Genomic DNA, 15816 nt, shown 5'->3' with positions numbered 1-15816 from the left:
TCCATACTAGTCTGAATTGGATGCTTAGAACACCCTTCACCATGGGCCAATCTCCAGACTCCCTTTTCCTTCAAAGGTAATAGAAAAAGCTATCAATATGGAATTAACCACCTTCATTTCCAACAATGCTATTCTTGATTCATCTCAATATGTATTTCCCGCCCACCATAGCACAGAGCTAGCCTTGATTACTGCCACTGAAGAGCTCAGACAAACCTTTGATGGTGGAGTGAGTGCAGCCCTGATCCTGTTAGATCTATCAGCGGCTTTTGACACAGTCAACCATGATCTGCTGGTTGACCATCTATCCTCATTCGGGATGAGGGATAAAACGCTCTCCCTGCTGAGCTCCTTCTTTTCAGATTGCTCCCAAAAACTATATCCCCCCATCTATCTCACTGCACTGTGGAGTACCTCAGGGATCTTTCCTGAGTCTGACATTATATAATCTGTATGTCATTCCTCTGGCCAAATTAATCAAAAGCTACCGCTTCGTATTGATGTCTTATGCAGATGACACACAGATAATTGTCACAATTAATAGCCCAATAAACTCGATGGCAGTCAGATTCCATAACATGCCTGAGTAATATAGGCAATCGAATGTTAGACAACTGTCTAAAACTTAATTCATCCAAAGGAGAAGTGCTCATTTTCGGCAACAGCTCATCTATCTGGTCTGACGGTTGGTGGTCCTCCCAAATGGGCCCTCTGTCAACCCCGTCAAATAAAGTAAAAAAAAAACTAGTGTACTATTTAATACCAATTTGTCATTTGAAGCTCAATTTAACTACACTACTTCTGCCTGTTTCTTTATTCTGAAAGTTTTGAGAATAGTAGATTCTCTTATTCCTTTTGATTTGAAAAAAACTGTGGTCACTGCTCTAATCTAACCTAGGCTAGTCTACTGTAATGCATTGTTCACTAGTGCAAAGAAGCGAAGTATCCACAAGCTCCAGGTGACACAAAACACAGGAGCTTGGGTACTTCTGGGCATTACGAGATTTGGCTCTGCCTCTAGGACCCTGACTAAATTGCACTGGCTGCCAGTTGCTAAGCGTATCCAGTTTAAAGCCTCATGCATAGCATTTAAATCATTGCATGGACTAGGGCCGGAGAAGATGTCATGGTATCTGAAGCCATACACCCCGGCTAGACAACTTAGGTCAGCAGATTGTGGGAACCTTGTGACCCCCAGGTCACGAAAAGTCAAATGGGGGAGCAAAAGCTTCACACATACCACAACCAGACTCTGGAACTCAATGCCAACAATACTGAAACAGAAAATATGGGCCTGATTACGATCCCGTCAAGAAGGCCTTTCAAGAGTCACCCTTAGCCTTACCGTCCGACCGACTCGTCCCATAATCAGGTCCATCCAAATGACGAAGTACGATGCGCAAAGACCTTCACTTTCCGAACACAGCTCAAATTTTGGCTCTATTTTCCTAACAAGAAGGCTCCATAAACGCTGAATGGAGTCGTCCAAAGGCATTTTCCAGTCAAATTCTGACCGGCCAAGTGCGATGCTCACTTCCTATGGGCCGAACAGGTCGCCACTTCCAGTACGTCAGAGCATCCGGAAGGGGAGTATTACAGCTCAAATTCAGGCCACAACACAATTCCTGTGAAAAAGACGGTGCAGCCATGTATCCTATTGCACATGCCATCCCTATACTCGATGCCTATTGCCAAAACGTCAACCCCAATTGACGCGAAATTCACAGACAGTAAGTCAGACCCCTACCCCACACAAACCGCCAGCGAAAGGCAACATAATACACAGCTTGTGAGAACCCATGGTCAATTTTGGGGTAGGGGAATTCTTGCAGCAATGTAGAGGCAAGGGGGTGGTGGATGCCTAACACTATCAGTGTTGTCCACTCCATAGGGAGGTGGATGCCTAACACTACCAGTGGTGTCCACCACATAGGAGGGTGGATCCCCATCACTCCCACCATTGTCTACTCTATATGGCGGTGGATGCCTAACACTACCACTGTTGTCCACCCCATAGGAGGATGGAGGCGTAACACTCCCACCGTTGCCCAACCCATAGGGGGTGGATGCCTAATACTCCCACCGTTGTGTACCACTTAGGGGGTGGGTGCCTAACACTCCCACCATTGTCCAACCCATGTGGGGGTTGATGTCTAACACTACCAGTGTGTTCCACCTCATGGAGGGTGGATGCCTAACAATACCAGTATTGCCCACCCCATAAGGGGGTGGATGCCCATCACTCCCACCATTGTCTACCCTATAGGGGGTGGATACCTAACACTCCCACCTAGTCCACCCCATAGGGGGTGGATACCTAACACAACCAGCGTTGTCCACCCCATAGGGGGGTGGGGTGGATGCCTTTCACTCCCACTCTTGTCTACCCTATGGGGGTGGATGCCTAATACTCCCACTGTTGTCCACCCCATGGGAGGCTAGATGCCTAACACTACCAGCATTGTCCACCCCATAGTGGGGTGGATGCCTAAAGCTACCAGTGTTTTCCACCCCATGGGGGGTGGATACCTAACACTACCAGTATTGCCCACCCCATAGAGGGGTGGATTCCCATCACTCCCTCCATTGTCTACTCTGTAGGGGGGTGGATGCCTAACACTACTAGCAATATCCACCCCATAGGGGGGTGGATGCCTAACACTCCCACCATTGCCCAGCCTATGGGGGATTGGATGCCTAACACTCCCATCGTTGCCCACCCCATAGGGGGATGGATGCTTAACACTACCAGCATTGTCATGCCAAAATGGGTTTTTGGGTGCAAACCCCCAGAAATGTTTACCCATAATGTGGTATGAGGGATAACCCCCCAGAACTGTATTGACAAATTGAGGCTTGTCGGGCTCACCCCCAGCATGGTCCAGAAATTAGGGGTTTGGGGGGCTAACCACCACAGCACTGTAGTGACAAATTGGGGATTGTGGGGCTCAACCCTTCAGCATGATCCCGCAATTAGGGAGTTGGGAGGGCTAGCCCCCCCCAGCACTGCTGTGACAAAAAGGGGCTTGTGGGGCTAAATCCCCTTAATGGTACAGCAATTAGGGGATTTGGGGGCTAACCCCACCAGCAAAGTAGTGGCAAATTGGGGGATGGGGACAAACACCTGGAGCACTGTTGAGGCAAACATTGTTCGGGGGTTACATACCCTCAGCCATGTGGAGCCAATCTGTAATTTGGGGTCTAACACTCCCAGCAATGTGAAATTGAACAATGTTTCAAATGCATCAACACTCTCATTTGGGGTACAAGTAATCCTGGGTGTAGGACTACACTACACTCACGGGGCGTGTGTAGTTTGCAGAACTACGTGCTATGCGAATTGCAAGTAGCACAGTGCAAAAACGTGTAACGTAGCAGTAATTTTTTGCTTGCTCGCGGTCCTCAACGTCTAGTTGGTGACCGCGAGCGAGCAAAATAACATCCCGGCGAGTCTTTTTCCTCGTTCTCGATCAGCAAAATCAAGTTGCCGATCACGAGCGAGGAAAATAAACCTCCCAGCGATATTCTCAACGTGGGGAGGTCAGGTTTCTCATTGCGAGTGGTTGCGTATGCTCGCGACCGCTCGCAATGAGAAACTACCAGTTTGCGTTGTGAAAGCTGCCGCTCAAGTACAAATCTACTTGAGCGGCAGAAAACGACCGCTTGAACTGTGCAAGATGTGGTTTGCACGATTGCACAGTGCGGATAAGCATCCGGCACTGTACAATCACTGCGAACAGCATTTTCCCTACCACACTACGCAGTTCGTGTAGCTTGCGAAGTGTGAAGTGCACTTTGCGTAGCTACGCGAAGAGCTACTACGCGAACTAGGCCCTGGGTTAGGTACGAACAGCGGCAAATACAAAGGATTTAATCCCAAAGTGCATTTTTTATGAGATACAGTCCCACACCGTGACAGCAACGCTAACTGCCAAACCTAAGAAATGTGCAGAGAGGAGATATAGGAGGCCCAGGGCCAGTAGAGAAAAAAATAAAACACACCACCCACTCAATGCCCTCCAAAGGCAAGTGTGGAAGTTGGCTAAGCCTGTGTCTACACAGAAGACAGGAGGCAGAACTCCACTGAGCCATATCCCTGTTTAGTTCAATCAGGAATTATTCCATATAGGGCTTGGAGTAGCAATGTGGGCAATCAGGCATTGGTTGTTGAGTGGGTGCACCAGAATCACATGCGGGCCGAGCATGGAGAACCACCAAAAACCATATCAAGAGACTGACTCTCCAGCCCACAGCACTGTTGGCCAGTATCCTGTCTGCTGAGCTTCTGTGATGCAAATAGAGGATGGGGGCCAGACTTTGGAGCACACTCACTGTTGCGAACTGTGTCACATGCCTTGTAAGAAGAACTGTCATCTCACATACCCAAACATGACTCCAGGGCACGTGTGGTGCAGGGAGGCCGCATTGTGGGTAGGGCCCTTGCCGGGAGTCACGTCACATTTGGCCAGTCTAAACCCAAACCCTTTGATCAGCAGCTATGAGCCTCAACAAAACCTCCCTTGAAAGGTGACATTGCAGAGGCCACCATGACAGCTTGGATAAATTAATGTATGACAATGAATCCATGATTGTCAAGCCCTCATTGTGATTCCAATACAGCCATGGGTCTATGTACTGTTGTGTATGACCAATGGGGGAATCACAGCATCAGGTAGGTACACCCAGCACATCACATACTAGGACAAGCACACATTTGATGGTTGAACAGGAGGTGCCAGACCCATATGTATGTGACACAAAGTCACAGCATAATTAACAATCAGAGGGGGGAGAGAGAGAAATCAGAAAGTATTCATTCTCCCTGGGCATATTTAAATAAACAGTTAAAATCCACTCCTTGAGATTAAGGGTGTCTCCTCCACAGTGGGGAACACCTTTATGTTTTTAGGTCCCCTCGCACACCAACAGGCCCCTTGGTGTCATGCTTCATCATCAGGGTCTTCGTACCCCTCCACGGGGTACGGCGTGCTGTGACCTACGGAGACGTGGGAGCCCTTGTTGGACTATGTGTGGTGTTGGTGAGGGGGTATTTTGAATAAATGTGAGTGTATTGTGGGGTTTGGGAAATAGTGATAGTTAAAAAGAACCTGGCTCGTGGGGTGTCTAAAAATTATTTAATAAGCCCCCGGGCTTGTGCTGTTAAAAATGAGGGTGGGAGGTCACTACGCTGACAATGTGCGTTACCTCCTTTTTGTGTGCGTCGACATGTTTCGGTGCCAGAAGCACCTTCTTCAGGACGGGGTGAGGGGACCTAAAAACATAAAGGTGTTCCCCATTGTGCAGGAGACACCCTTAATCTCAAGGAGTGGATTCTAACTGTTTATTTACAAAGTCACAGCATCCATCCACCATATCACATACTCAAACCCTGTAGGACAACAGGTGTTGAACATTAGGTCTGGCAGATGGGCCCACAGTCTAGGGCTCTGTGAGTTGTGTCTTGGATGTGGGCATTTTGTTTTGAGAGCTCTCTCGGATGTGATTTTTTATAGTGCTCTGGGACTGCCAGCTTTTCAAAAAATGTTGTTATTGTAGTCGGTTTTATTCATGATGAATATACCCACTCCTTTGTCACAAGGTTTGACAATCAGACCATTGTTGGATTTAATTTTATCAAGAGCTAGGTTGTCTTTCTGCGACAAAGTGTGTTGTGAATTGAAAGGATGTTTAACAATGTGCGTGATCTCCTTTATGACATTTTGCTAAAAAATGCTGACCTCTGGGTCTACCATATCCAGAGTTGGAGTAAATACAGACGGAGGTTTGTATTTGGATTGGTTTGCTTCCTAAAGGTCCAAAGGTCTGTCCAAGAAGAATTCTTTCAACCTTACTGACCTGAAAAAGGCATACACATCCTCATGTAGTTTAAAGGTGTCAAGGTGGGTACTCTGGACAAAGGAAAGGCCACGACTAAGAACTGGGACTTCCTCACCACTGAGATCTACTGAGGAAAGATTTAAAAATTGGTAAAGTGTCTTTATTGTTCATGTCATCACAGATGCCCAGTTTTCTATCGCCAGTATTATTGGATTTGGGTCTTCAAGTATGGTTGTTGAGGTTGAGGGTCCATCTGTTGTTCTTCCCCCCTTTCTTGTGGCCATTGTTTGTTCATTCTTCTGTATTGGCCTCTCGGTAAAAAAGAAGACTGTCCAGGAAAGGAATGTTGGGCCATTTGTCTGCCCCATAGGGTCTGGAGTAATATTGAGCTCCACCCATCTCTTGGGGGTTGTCGTTACCTGAGTCAGATGAATATGTATCAGAACAGTTGATAATCCTTCTTCTATAGTTGTTTGTGTAACCAGAATGGTTATTCCCTTGGTTCCAGTCATGGAGGAATTCAGGTGAGGGTATGCTTTCTCTTGAGTATACCATATGATGTCCTATTTCAATTTTTCAGATTTTTTGTTGATCATAAAAGTCTCAAAATCTTTCATGTCAGTGTTGATTTTATCTAGTCTTGCCTTAGCTTCTTCAAGTAAAGTGGAAGCGTTCAATTTATCTTCCAGTGTGAGTATTTCTTGGCTCGAATCCGCCATAACTTCTTTTGCTGTTTCAATAATTAAAATCATCCAGTCCCTGGAGCAGCGTTTCGTGATAAATGACCACCGCTCCAGTAACCTACAGATTTCAACAAATAGTGCTGGTACGTTACGTACCCTTAAGCCAGATGGAATTACTCCTGCTCTCAAATATTCGAGCATGTAGTGAGCATGTAACACCATGCGCTTGAGTTTTTTCCTAAGATTCAATAAGTTGTTCCACTCACCACTATCTCCCTGATGTGAAGTAGAGGAAATATTGCTAGAGATGGCTTGTACTATCAATGTAGAAAAGTCCTCGTCCGAGAACCCAAAAGTTTTGAGTTCCTCCATGGTGAGAAGTATGAGGGCTACTATGCAGGTCTGATATAAGATCACTATAAAAGAACCAAACTACACAGTTACTGTAATCATAAATCACCTACCCCCAATCAGAGGAAAAGAAAACATAAACTATGTGCAAACAGGTAGAAAGCGGTGATAAAGTAGAGTCGCAAATCCAACTGACTAAACAATTTTCCAAGACAGTGCGGACTCAGCTTTTAAGATTAGTGTGGGGTGACGGGCAGCCCAGAATTAGCGGCAAACACTAACACTCTCTTATGACAAAGGGGGCTTAGCTGCGCCAGATTCTGACGTGTACTATTTCTGCACACAGGCTCAATACGCTTATTATTGGTTCTGATCATATGACTTTATACCACACGTCACGGTAGAGAATGGGGATTCACATCCTATTCCACTTGCGAGCATGCTGACACATAGACGCAGACACACGCCAAAGACAGAAATCAACACCATAGACGTCACCATTGCGGCGTGGCAAGCGATTGGCACCCGCACGCATAAACTTCAATTGTATGCTGATTTTCTCCATCTTGCTTGGCAATGTAGATTGGTACTGAAATACTGGGAGGAGGTGGTAGAATGCATCCACACTATGATAGGCACTGTAATACCATGCACGCCCAGTGAATGCTTGCTTAGTTATGTCCCTCAATCGAAAGGAACCCAAGGCAGGTTTGTGAGGGTTGCCCTCCTTCTTGCTAAACGTCACATTAGGTTCACATGGGAAAGTACACTTTCCCTGAAAATTGCAGGGTGGATAAAAGACCTGATGCATTGCCGAGAAAACGTGGAACTATATGCTGAAGAACTGCCTGTAACCTCTCGGCCTAAAGATATTTGGGGACCGCTTAGACACTTCTTAGCACTTCCAACACACTATGATGGCAAGTGACTTAATAGCCTATCTGTGTTACTGTTTTTTCATATTCTATAATTATGTCCATTGTGTCACTGTTTAAGGCACTATACATTGCATGTGTTATAAACTCTGATCACAGATGATACGCACAACATCACTCTCTACTATTGCTATGCTTTGTACTGCCTTGGGAGGTAACATTGTTTGTATTATACCAAGAAACTAATAAAAAGAATAATAATTAAAAAAAAGAAGTAGATCTGCAAACAAAAAACAAACACAGAAAAATCAAAAAGGTCCAATCAATATTTATAACAAGCATGAAAGTATCCTTATCACACAATCTCACAGTTAAAACACCATGAATGCGTGAATGCTGGTGTTAAGTCCCAGAGCACTATTAAAAATCACATCCGAGAGAGCTCTCAAAACTAAATGCCCACATCCAATACATAACTCACAGTGCCCTAGAGTGTGGGCTCATCTGCCAGACCTAATGTTCAGACCCTGTTGAACACATGCATCATATTTGGTCGTGGAGTTTCTGCAATCTGTAGTCTCCACTTTTTCCCAGATGCATTCTCTGTGAATGTTGTACGAGTCAGCCTGTGTTTGAATGAGTTTTATATTTTGTCTTTTTGGTATTTAGTTGTGTTTTTCTCGGGGGGGGGGGGGTCCTTGTTCGACAGTATATTGTATGTATTTTGAAATTCTTTATGGACATACTATTGTCTTTTCTTGAAATGTATTTACGAAAAAGTTTTAAAAGTGAAACAAGAAAGAAAATGAACTCTAATTAAATATATAAAGAAATTAAATAAATAATGATGATGATAAAATCAACTATGTTAGCTTCATTGAAATGATGTAACTGGTTGTTGAGCCCATGTCGAATTTAGTTTAAGTGACATTAGAAATATAGACCTTGAGGGATCTTTCTCATTGGATATTTGTTGTTTCCCCTCTTCTCCCTGGCCTTAAATTAACTTTTCCTCAGAGGGGGTCCCCACTTTTGCAGCAGGACAACAGGAGTACACCTACTCACAGAAGAATAACATTGTGATGAGTCGGTATGCACTGAAGCACAGAGGAGACTGGCCTAGACACCACACAAGTACAGAGACACACAACATAGAATCATGGGCCTCCCACTGCAACAATCCAGAAGTGGTTGTGTCACAGCTGTCAGTGCTACATGTCTAGACCACATTCCTACTTTCTATGGAGAAAAGCATGGACCAACAACAATGTAGTAGGCAGTGGGCCTGTGGGCGTTGCACACAACTCAAGATCAGAACATGTACACTGTCAACTTGGTTGCATGTCTTTCACAGAATCTCTGCATCTAGCTTAAAGCTGCAGTATGTACAGCTAATGACTAATGCCATTTGCTGATGCAGAGTGTATACAGTAGAAGAGTTGGGAGACACACAAGTCACCAGATAGAGGATACAACAAGAGGGTTTGAAGGCTCCAATGCACAGCCAATTGTGTAAGAGAATCGGCCTGCACTGGTGACAACACCAGGGGAGGGATCAAACTGTGGCTCATAAACACAATCCACATAGATAGCTGCAAGCCATGGGAAATTAGTACATCCTGTGAGGATGGAGGACATGAGCAGAATGAAATCTGCATTGGCCACATTTGGCACTTGAACACTGTCTCCAAATCCTGAAACCCATCAAGGAGATCTAACAATAAGACATGTTGTCCACAGGCTCTAGGGCAGGGTACAATGTACTGATTGGGAGCACAGAATGACAACTACAAGGCCCACCCTTGCCAAACCAGATGACAGATTCCAAAACTGCTGATAATGCAAACACCAAGGGAGCTGGGTAAAATGGTTCAGTGTCACAAGTGAGTTTGCTCACAGTGCAGGCTATTGTTCTCAACACAACCAGGGAAGTCATCACAATGAGTTCACTCTCCTGGTGCACCCACAACTTGAACAGTCAAAGTCAGAATGCCATGATTACCCATGTGTGTGTAGTCTCCTGGAAAGTGCAGGGGTGCATATCTGAACTAGTTGGCGCGCAGGTGGCATATCAACACGCATACTTGCATATTCACTTGAGGGGACAATACCCCCCTAAGCAATGTGCTGCCAGCCAATGTTCCGGCATCATGACTTAACAACAGAAGCAAGCACTACCTCCATCTAAGGCCACCATCACAGAGCATAGATGACCAATCAGTGTCCACTACTGTCTAAAAAGTGCAACATTCCACCTATGACCACAAAAACTCACACAAGCCAAGGCTAGATGGAGGCTACTCATCCTGTGATGCCAATAGGTACTGCACACACCAGTGTCCTGACGGTGACCATCACAAAAAGCATACATGAACATACATTGGCAGACTACAAGCTTCAGCAGACATATGACACAGGCACCGATTCACTCCGGCAACATTCACTGCCCACTCACATGCACACACATCACCACATCTCACAACAAGACACATACATAGTTCAATGGCTGTGTACTCAGTCATTTGCATATCACCTTATAATCACCGAAAACACCACAGGTCCAAAGGATTGTCACTCGAGAAAATATGCATTCACACATTCAAACATAATATATTACTACTCTACAACACCTCACATTTCACCATTCAGCACACATGATCACATCACTGGTGTACATACCTTCACATTCAAAAATCCACTGTGTACCACTTGACTAGTCAGACCTTGTCTCAATGTTGCCCTGTCACATCTACATATGAGTTCAATTACCAATATCCCCAAGGACCAAATCACAGTATCAACAAACATCACTCATCCAGAACTGCCCCGTTACAGGTGAATTGCACAATAGTGTCTCAGACCACAGCTTTGATCACCTGCCACAATACAACCTTGTGCAGCGGGATATCCCTATCACATCTACACATTTCTACTATACCTTGTGCAGGGTGGAAGCACGACAAGCACTACAAAGTGACAATGTGGACACTCTATGTTCCCTACACAAGAAATCAGAATGAACTGGTCACACCCCACACCTCCTGACACCATCTCAAATACTCCTGCTGCCATCACATAGGAGTCTATACTCCATGCATATCTACGATACACCAGTCTCCATCACCGCTACCCTTGTGTGTGCCAGCTCAGCACATGCAACGTCAACCTTGCTAAACACACTTGCCGCCAAGCTGCACCAACAGATTTACTATTACCTGGTGCAGCTTCCTGGCAGGAGGTGGAAACAGCATTGGTGAAAGCAGACCTGGCCCAGGTAGTTGAAAGGAGTTCTCCTCCACCTACTCTCTATTTAATGTAGGCTCAGGCAAGTGAAAGGAAATCTCCTCCCCCTACTCATTCAACCTAGGTCCTATTCAGCCCAGTCCTGACTCATCAGACTGCTGGAGGCAAAGCCCTCTCCAGTAGGCCTGGGCAAAGCACTACACTACACTTGCGTAGTTTGCGAAGTTTGCGCTACTTCACACTATGCAAATTGCTCATAGCACAGTGCAAACACAAGTAGCGTAGCGTAGTCCAGCGGTAATTTTTTGCTTGCTCGCGCTCCTCAACGTCAAGTTGGCGACCGCGAACAAGCAAAAAGACATCCCGGCGAGACTTTTTCCTTGTTCGCGATCAGCAACATCAAGTTGCCGATCGCGAGCGTGGAAAATAAACCTCCCGGCAAGATTCTCAATGCAGGGAGGTCAGGTTTTTCATTGCAAGTGGTCCTGTACGCTCACGACCGCTTGCGATGAGAAACTACAAGTCCGCGTTGAGAAAGGTGCTGCTCGAGTAAAAATATACATGAGCGGCAGAAAACGACAGCTCGCACTGTGCAAGATGTCATTTTCAATGATTGCTCAGTGCGGACAAGCATCCGGCACTGTGCAATCATCGCGAACCAGCTACTACGCAGTTCGCGTAGTGTTACACGTAGCTCGCGTAGTGCGAAGTGCACTTCGCGTAGCTTCGCGCAGCTCTACTTCGCAAACTACACCCAGTGTTACTCTCCAGTCCCCCTTCACTCACAAACCAGACATAGAAGACACAAACCTAGCGGAGGCATACTGGATGGTTAGGCAAGAAAATACATACTTTCTAAAAGTGGTGTTTTGAAACAAAGAATGTAAAAATCACCCTCACTAAAAGATGTATTTTTACATTTTGAGTTCAGGCATACTAAACTCGTTTTTCTACCTTGTTCCCTGGGTCAGTTAGGATTATAAGATGTTATAATCAAAATGCCCACTCTGGTCTAAGGGAACAGGTAGCCTTGCAATAGTGAAAAATGAAATTGGCTGTAATTCACTATCAGAACATGCCACACACACTAAGGCATGTGCTACCTTTCACATACAATGTACCCTGCCCATAGGAGTACCTTGGGCTTACCTTAGGGGTGACCAACATGTAGAAAAGGGAAGGTTTATGGACTGGCAAGTGGTTGCACTTGCCAAGTCGACATGGCAGTCTCAGACTGCACTCAGGCTCTGCAATGGCAGGCCTGAGCCATATTTTACAAGCTGCTTCAGTGGATGGCACAACCCGTGCTGCAAGCCCACCATCAGCATTTGATTTACAGGCCCTGGACGCACATGGTGCACTGTACTAGGGTCTGACAAGTAAATCAAACAGCCAATCATGGAGTCACTAATCCGTTACAACAATTTACAATAGGGAGCACTTGCACTTTGGCACTGAACAGCAGTGGCAAAGTGCCCAAAGCATCTAGACCAGCGAAAACATAGCAAAAACACAGGAGGCAACAGCAAAAAATGGAAGGGAGACCCACGCCAATGGTGCCAGGTCTAACAGTCTACAAATGTCTCCACGACCTATGTGCAAAAGTGTAAGGAAAACATGGTAGGTTGGCAAAATCATGTCACCCTCTTCGCCCAATATGATGTGGATGATGACACCCTGCAAATGTAGACAATGAGGACTCGGATACATACTGTAATGTCCTGGAGGGGGTTAGGGCTAATCACCCTCCATTGCTTGCCTGCACTGCAACCACAAGGGTACACCTCTCCTGGGAGGGGCATCTACAGGGGCATGCCAGGTACCACTGGGACAGGACTAGGGGAGACTGGTTTGGGTTTCGGGAGGGATGGTATCTGGTGTTGTGTGTGGGTCCACACACAACAGGGTAGGCCGCCAAAGACAGAATGGAAAAAATTGGGGAAGATGCCCAGAACTGTTTCAAAGGGTGCTAACAGTCCCAAAACTGTCTTAAATACATGTGCGATGCCACTGGTATCACACATGTTTAAGATTTGGCTTGTATTTCTACGAAGTGCACGGGGCAAGTTGTCGATAAAAGGGAATGTATCTCTGCCGATGACCTTGCCACTTGCAGATCATACATTTCTTTGGATGATGTTAAAGGCACAGTTGTCTGTAAAAGAATAGACTTTATTCTGCTTAAAGAATCAATTCGAATAGAAGAGATATTCAAGGAAGGCCATAACGCAGCCCCCATATCTGGATTGCTGTGTGGATACAATACTTGCATACAGCAAACGGCCTCGAAGTTACAGTTGTCAGATAGGCTTTTCCTGGCAGCATGCCACAACAGCTGTGGTCACTTATTAAAACGTAACTGCCGTTAGAAAGTGGTCTAAAGAATGGCTCTATCTGTTTTGCAGGCGTGCCATGCGGGTGACATGAAATGTTATTCGAAGACCCTTCGCAGGCTCCATGCAAATTAATACCTTGACACAGAAGTGTACCGCTTAGTGATTTTTAAATTTTTTTTACCACTAAGGAATACCTCCTTGTTCCCTTCACTATAACATCTGTGTGTATAAGGTAAATCCCAGGTTGATTTGATGTATTCTTTATCCAACCTTTCATACTGGCCTGCAGGTATATACTCTTGGCAGTATTTAAACTGGAAAGTTGTTATCGGAATTGTAATCGTTCCACGTATTATCCATTCAATGACAGGTCTCTCTGACATTTTCAATGGTGATCTCTCAAGTTTTTCAATGCTCAGAATCGTATAGTCTGCTCCTTTTTGTGCCAAACTGATTTGTTTATCGGTAAGGTTAAAGATACCGAATAATGACGTTGTGTTGATTAAACGCCATGGTACATAGCCTGAACGCAGATTTTGCAACGTCTAACCAAGCTGTACAATGGAAAGTAATTGAGACTGACCATGTTGTAACATTAGTAAGTCCTGCTCTATTATATCAAAAGCAGATGATACAATGCAGTCCAGTGAATATATTCTGGAGGACAGAGTCGTTAACCCATTGTCCACTACAGAAAGTGATTTTTCCAAATTTATACGATCAATTTCTCGTATTTTTTCTGCTGTTTCAATTTGTATTACTTTCCAAGCTTCGTTATACGCAGCGTATATACCGGCCGCTATGAAACGTTTTTGACTCTGTTTGCGTGGTCCCAATATGAAATCACGCAAGTCAGCACCGTCTTTAAGTAAAGTCAATTGTTGCTTAATTTCAGCCAGTGTGGATTTCTCTAGCCACTCAAGGCATAGTTTCCCTACACTGTTTGTTGTAACTATCCCTGGATGTTGTCTCTGGGAGTATCTTGGGTCTGGTCTGGTCATTTTGAACCCCTGTGTTTTGTTCAGGAATCTATCTTGACAGTTATTCGTGTCTGTTGGCCAGATCAACCACTTTTTCCAATCAGGATGTGTTCTGTTTTGGTGTAAAATATGGGATACGTCTATCTCCACATCTGTAGTGCTGTCACTATCAGTTATGGGTTTTGGAATAGACGCTGTATTTAAGTCTTTTATCTTAGCTAGGCCAAGACAAGTAGTTTGTTGAATTGTGTCATTCAAGAATATAATTTGTTCTGGGATCATGCAGGCCCTAAATAATGCTTCTAGGCCTTGTACTTGCCAATCTTTGGTACCCCAGATCGTTTTTGTTTCAATGGTGTTTTTCCAAAATTCGAAACCAAATGTAGACATTTTGTCATAACATTTTTCAGAATAAATCAATGTAGTATTTGTCAACATTGTTTTCATTCCTGTCCTAAATAACATTTTAAAATAAAACGTTTCTGGATCACTGTTATTAAACCCTGAGAAGTACTGGAATTTCTCATAAAATGTTTTCGAGCTGCCTTTTGGCGGAGTTGGACAGTGTTCCCATTGGTTATAAGATAAAACATTTCTAGGCTGAGCAGTTTTATGCAAATAGTGATCACCATAATGATTATAACAGTATAACTCTTCATAATTCGATGAACCCTGTAAGTAATCATGTTCTGTAAATCTGGCTGAGATTACTAAATCTGACATCATATTATTAATGTTTTCAAAGTTCCAATCATCAGAGAAGGTACTTGGTGTCACAAAGTCACTTAATGAAACCTTAAACTGGTGTTGATATTTCAAGAGCTCAACCGGGCCAAAAATGTCATATTCAGTTCTGTCCCATGCTACCCCACCGGGTATTGGATTGGCTGAGATGTTTACTGATGTCAGTTCTCTTTTCTCTATGTGTGAGGATGTGTGAGGCTTTAGGACCAAGTTGATGTTCTGACTTGCTGTGTCCATTGTACTATATTTTCCATCAATGAATTTTCCCAAACATAGAACCATGATGAGCCAAAGCAGGAGAGTAAGTACACCTAACACAACCCAAAATTCAATCCATGGTGAAATCAGATATGTTTCTTTTAGTTGGTGAAAAAGTTCAATTACTTTGTCTTTGAAAGTTTTTGTTGGAGGCGTTTCTTCATGCTCGCTTGGATCTTTCAGAGAAGTCGTCAAAATTGATGAAGTAGCCAGATGCAGTTCTGTCAGTTCAAATCTTTTATTCGATTAACGTTTAGATAATCATGAAAAGTACATCATACAAGTTGGATACATTTACATAAAATCACATTATTACATTACAAAACAATATATAAAAAGAATTTACTTAAAATCTATATACAAAATAATTCAGATGAACATAAATTCAGTTAGACGTTATCCCCATTGTATTGCGAGTCATTAAACATGATTTTAGAAAGAGAGCTACGTTCTTTGCCACATATTGTGAAGCTAACAGCTGGAGTGCCAAGAATGCTGGACGACAGGT

The sequence above is a fragment of the Lissotriton vulgaris genome, chromosome 6 (assembly GCF_964263255.1).
Source record: "Lissotriton vulgaris chromosome 6, aLisVul1.2, whole genome shotgun sequence".
NCBI lineage: Eukaryota > Metazoa > Chordata > Amphibia > Caudata > Salamandridae > Lissotriton > Lissotriton vulgaris.
This window is presented reverse-complemented; position numbering follows the sequence as displayed.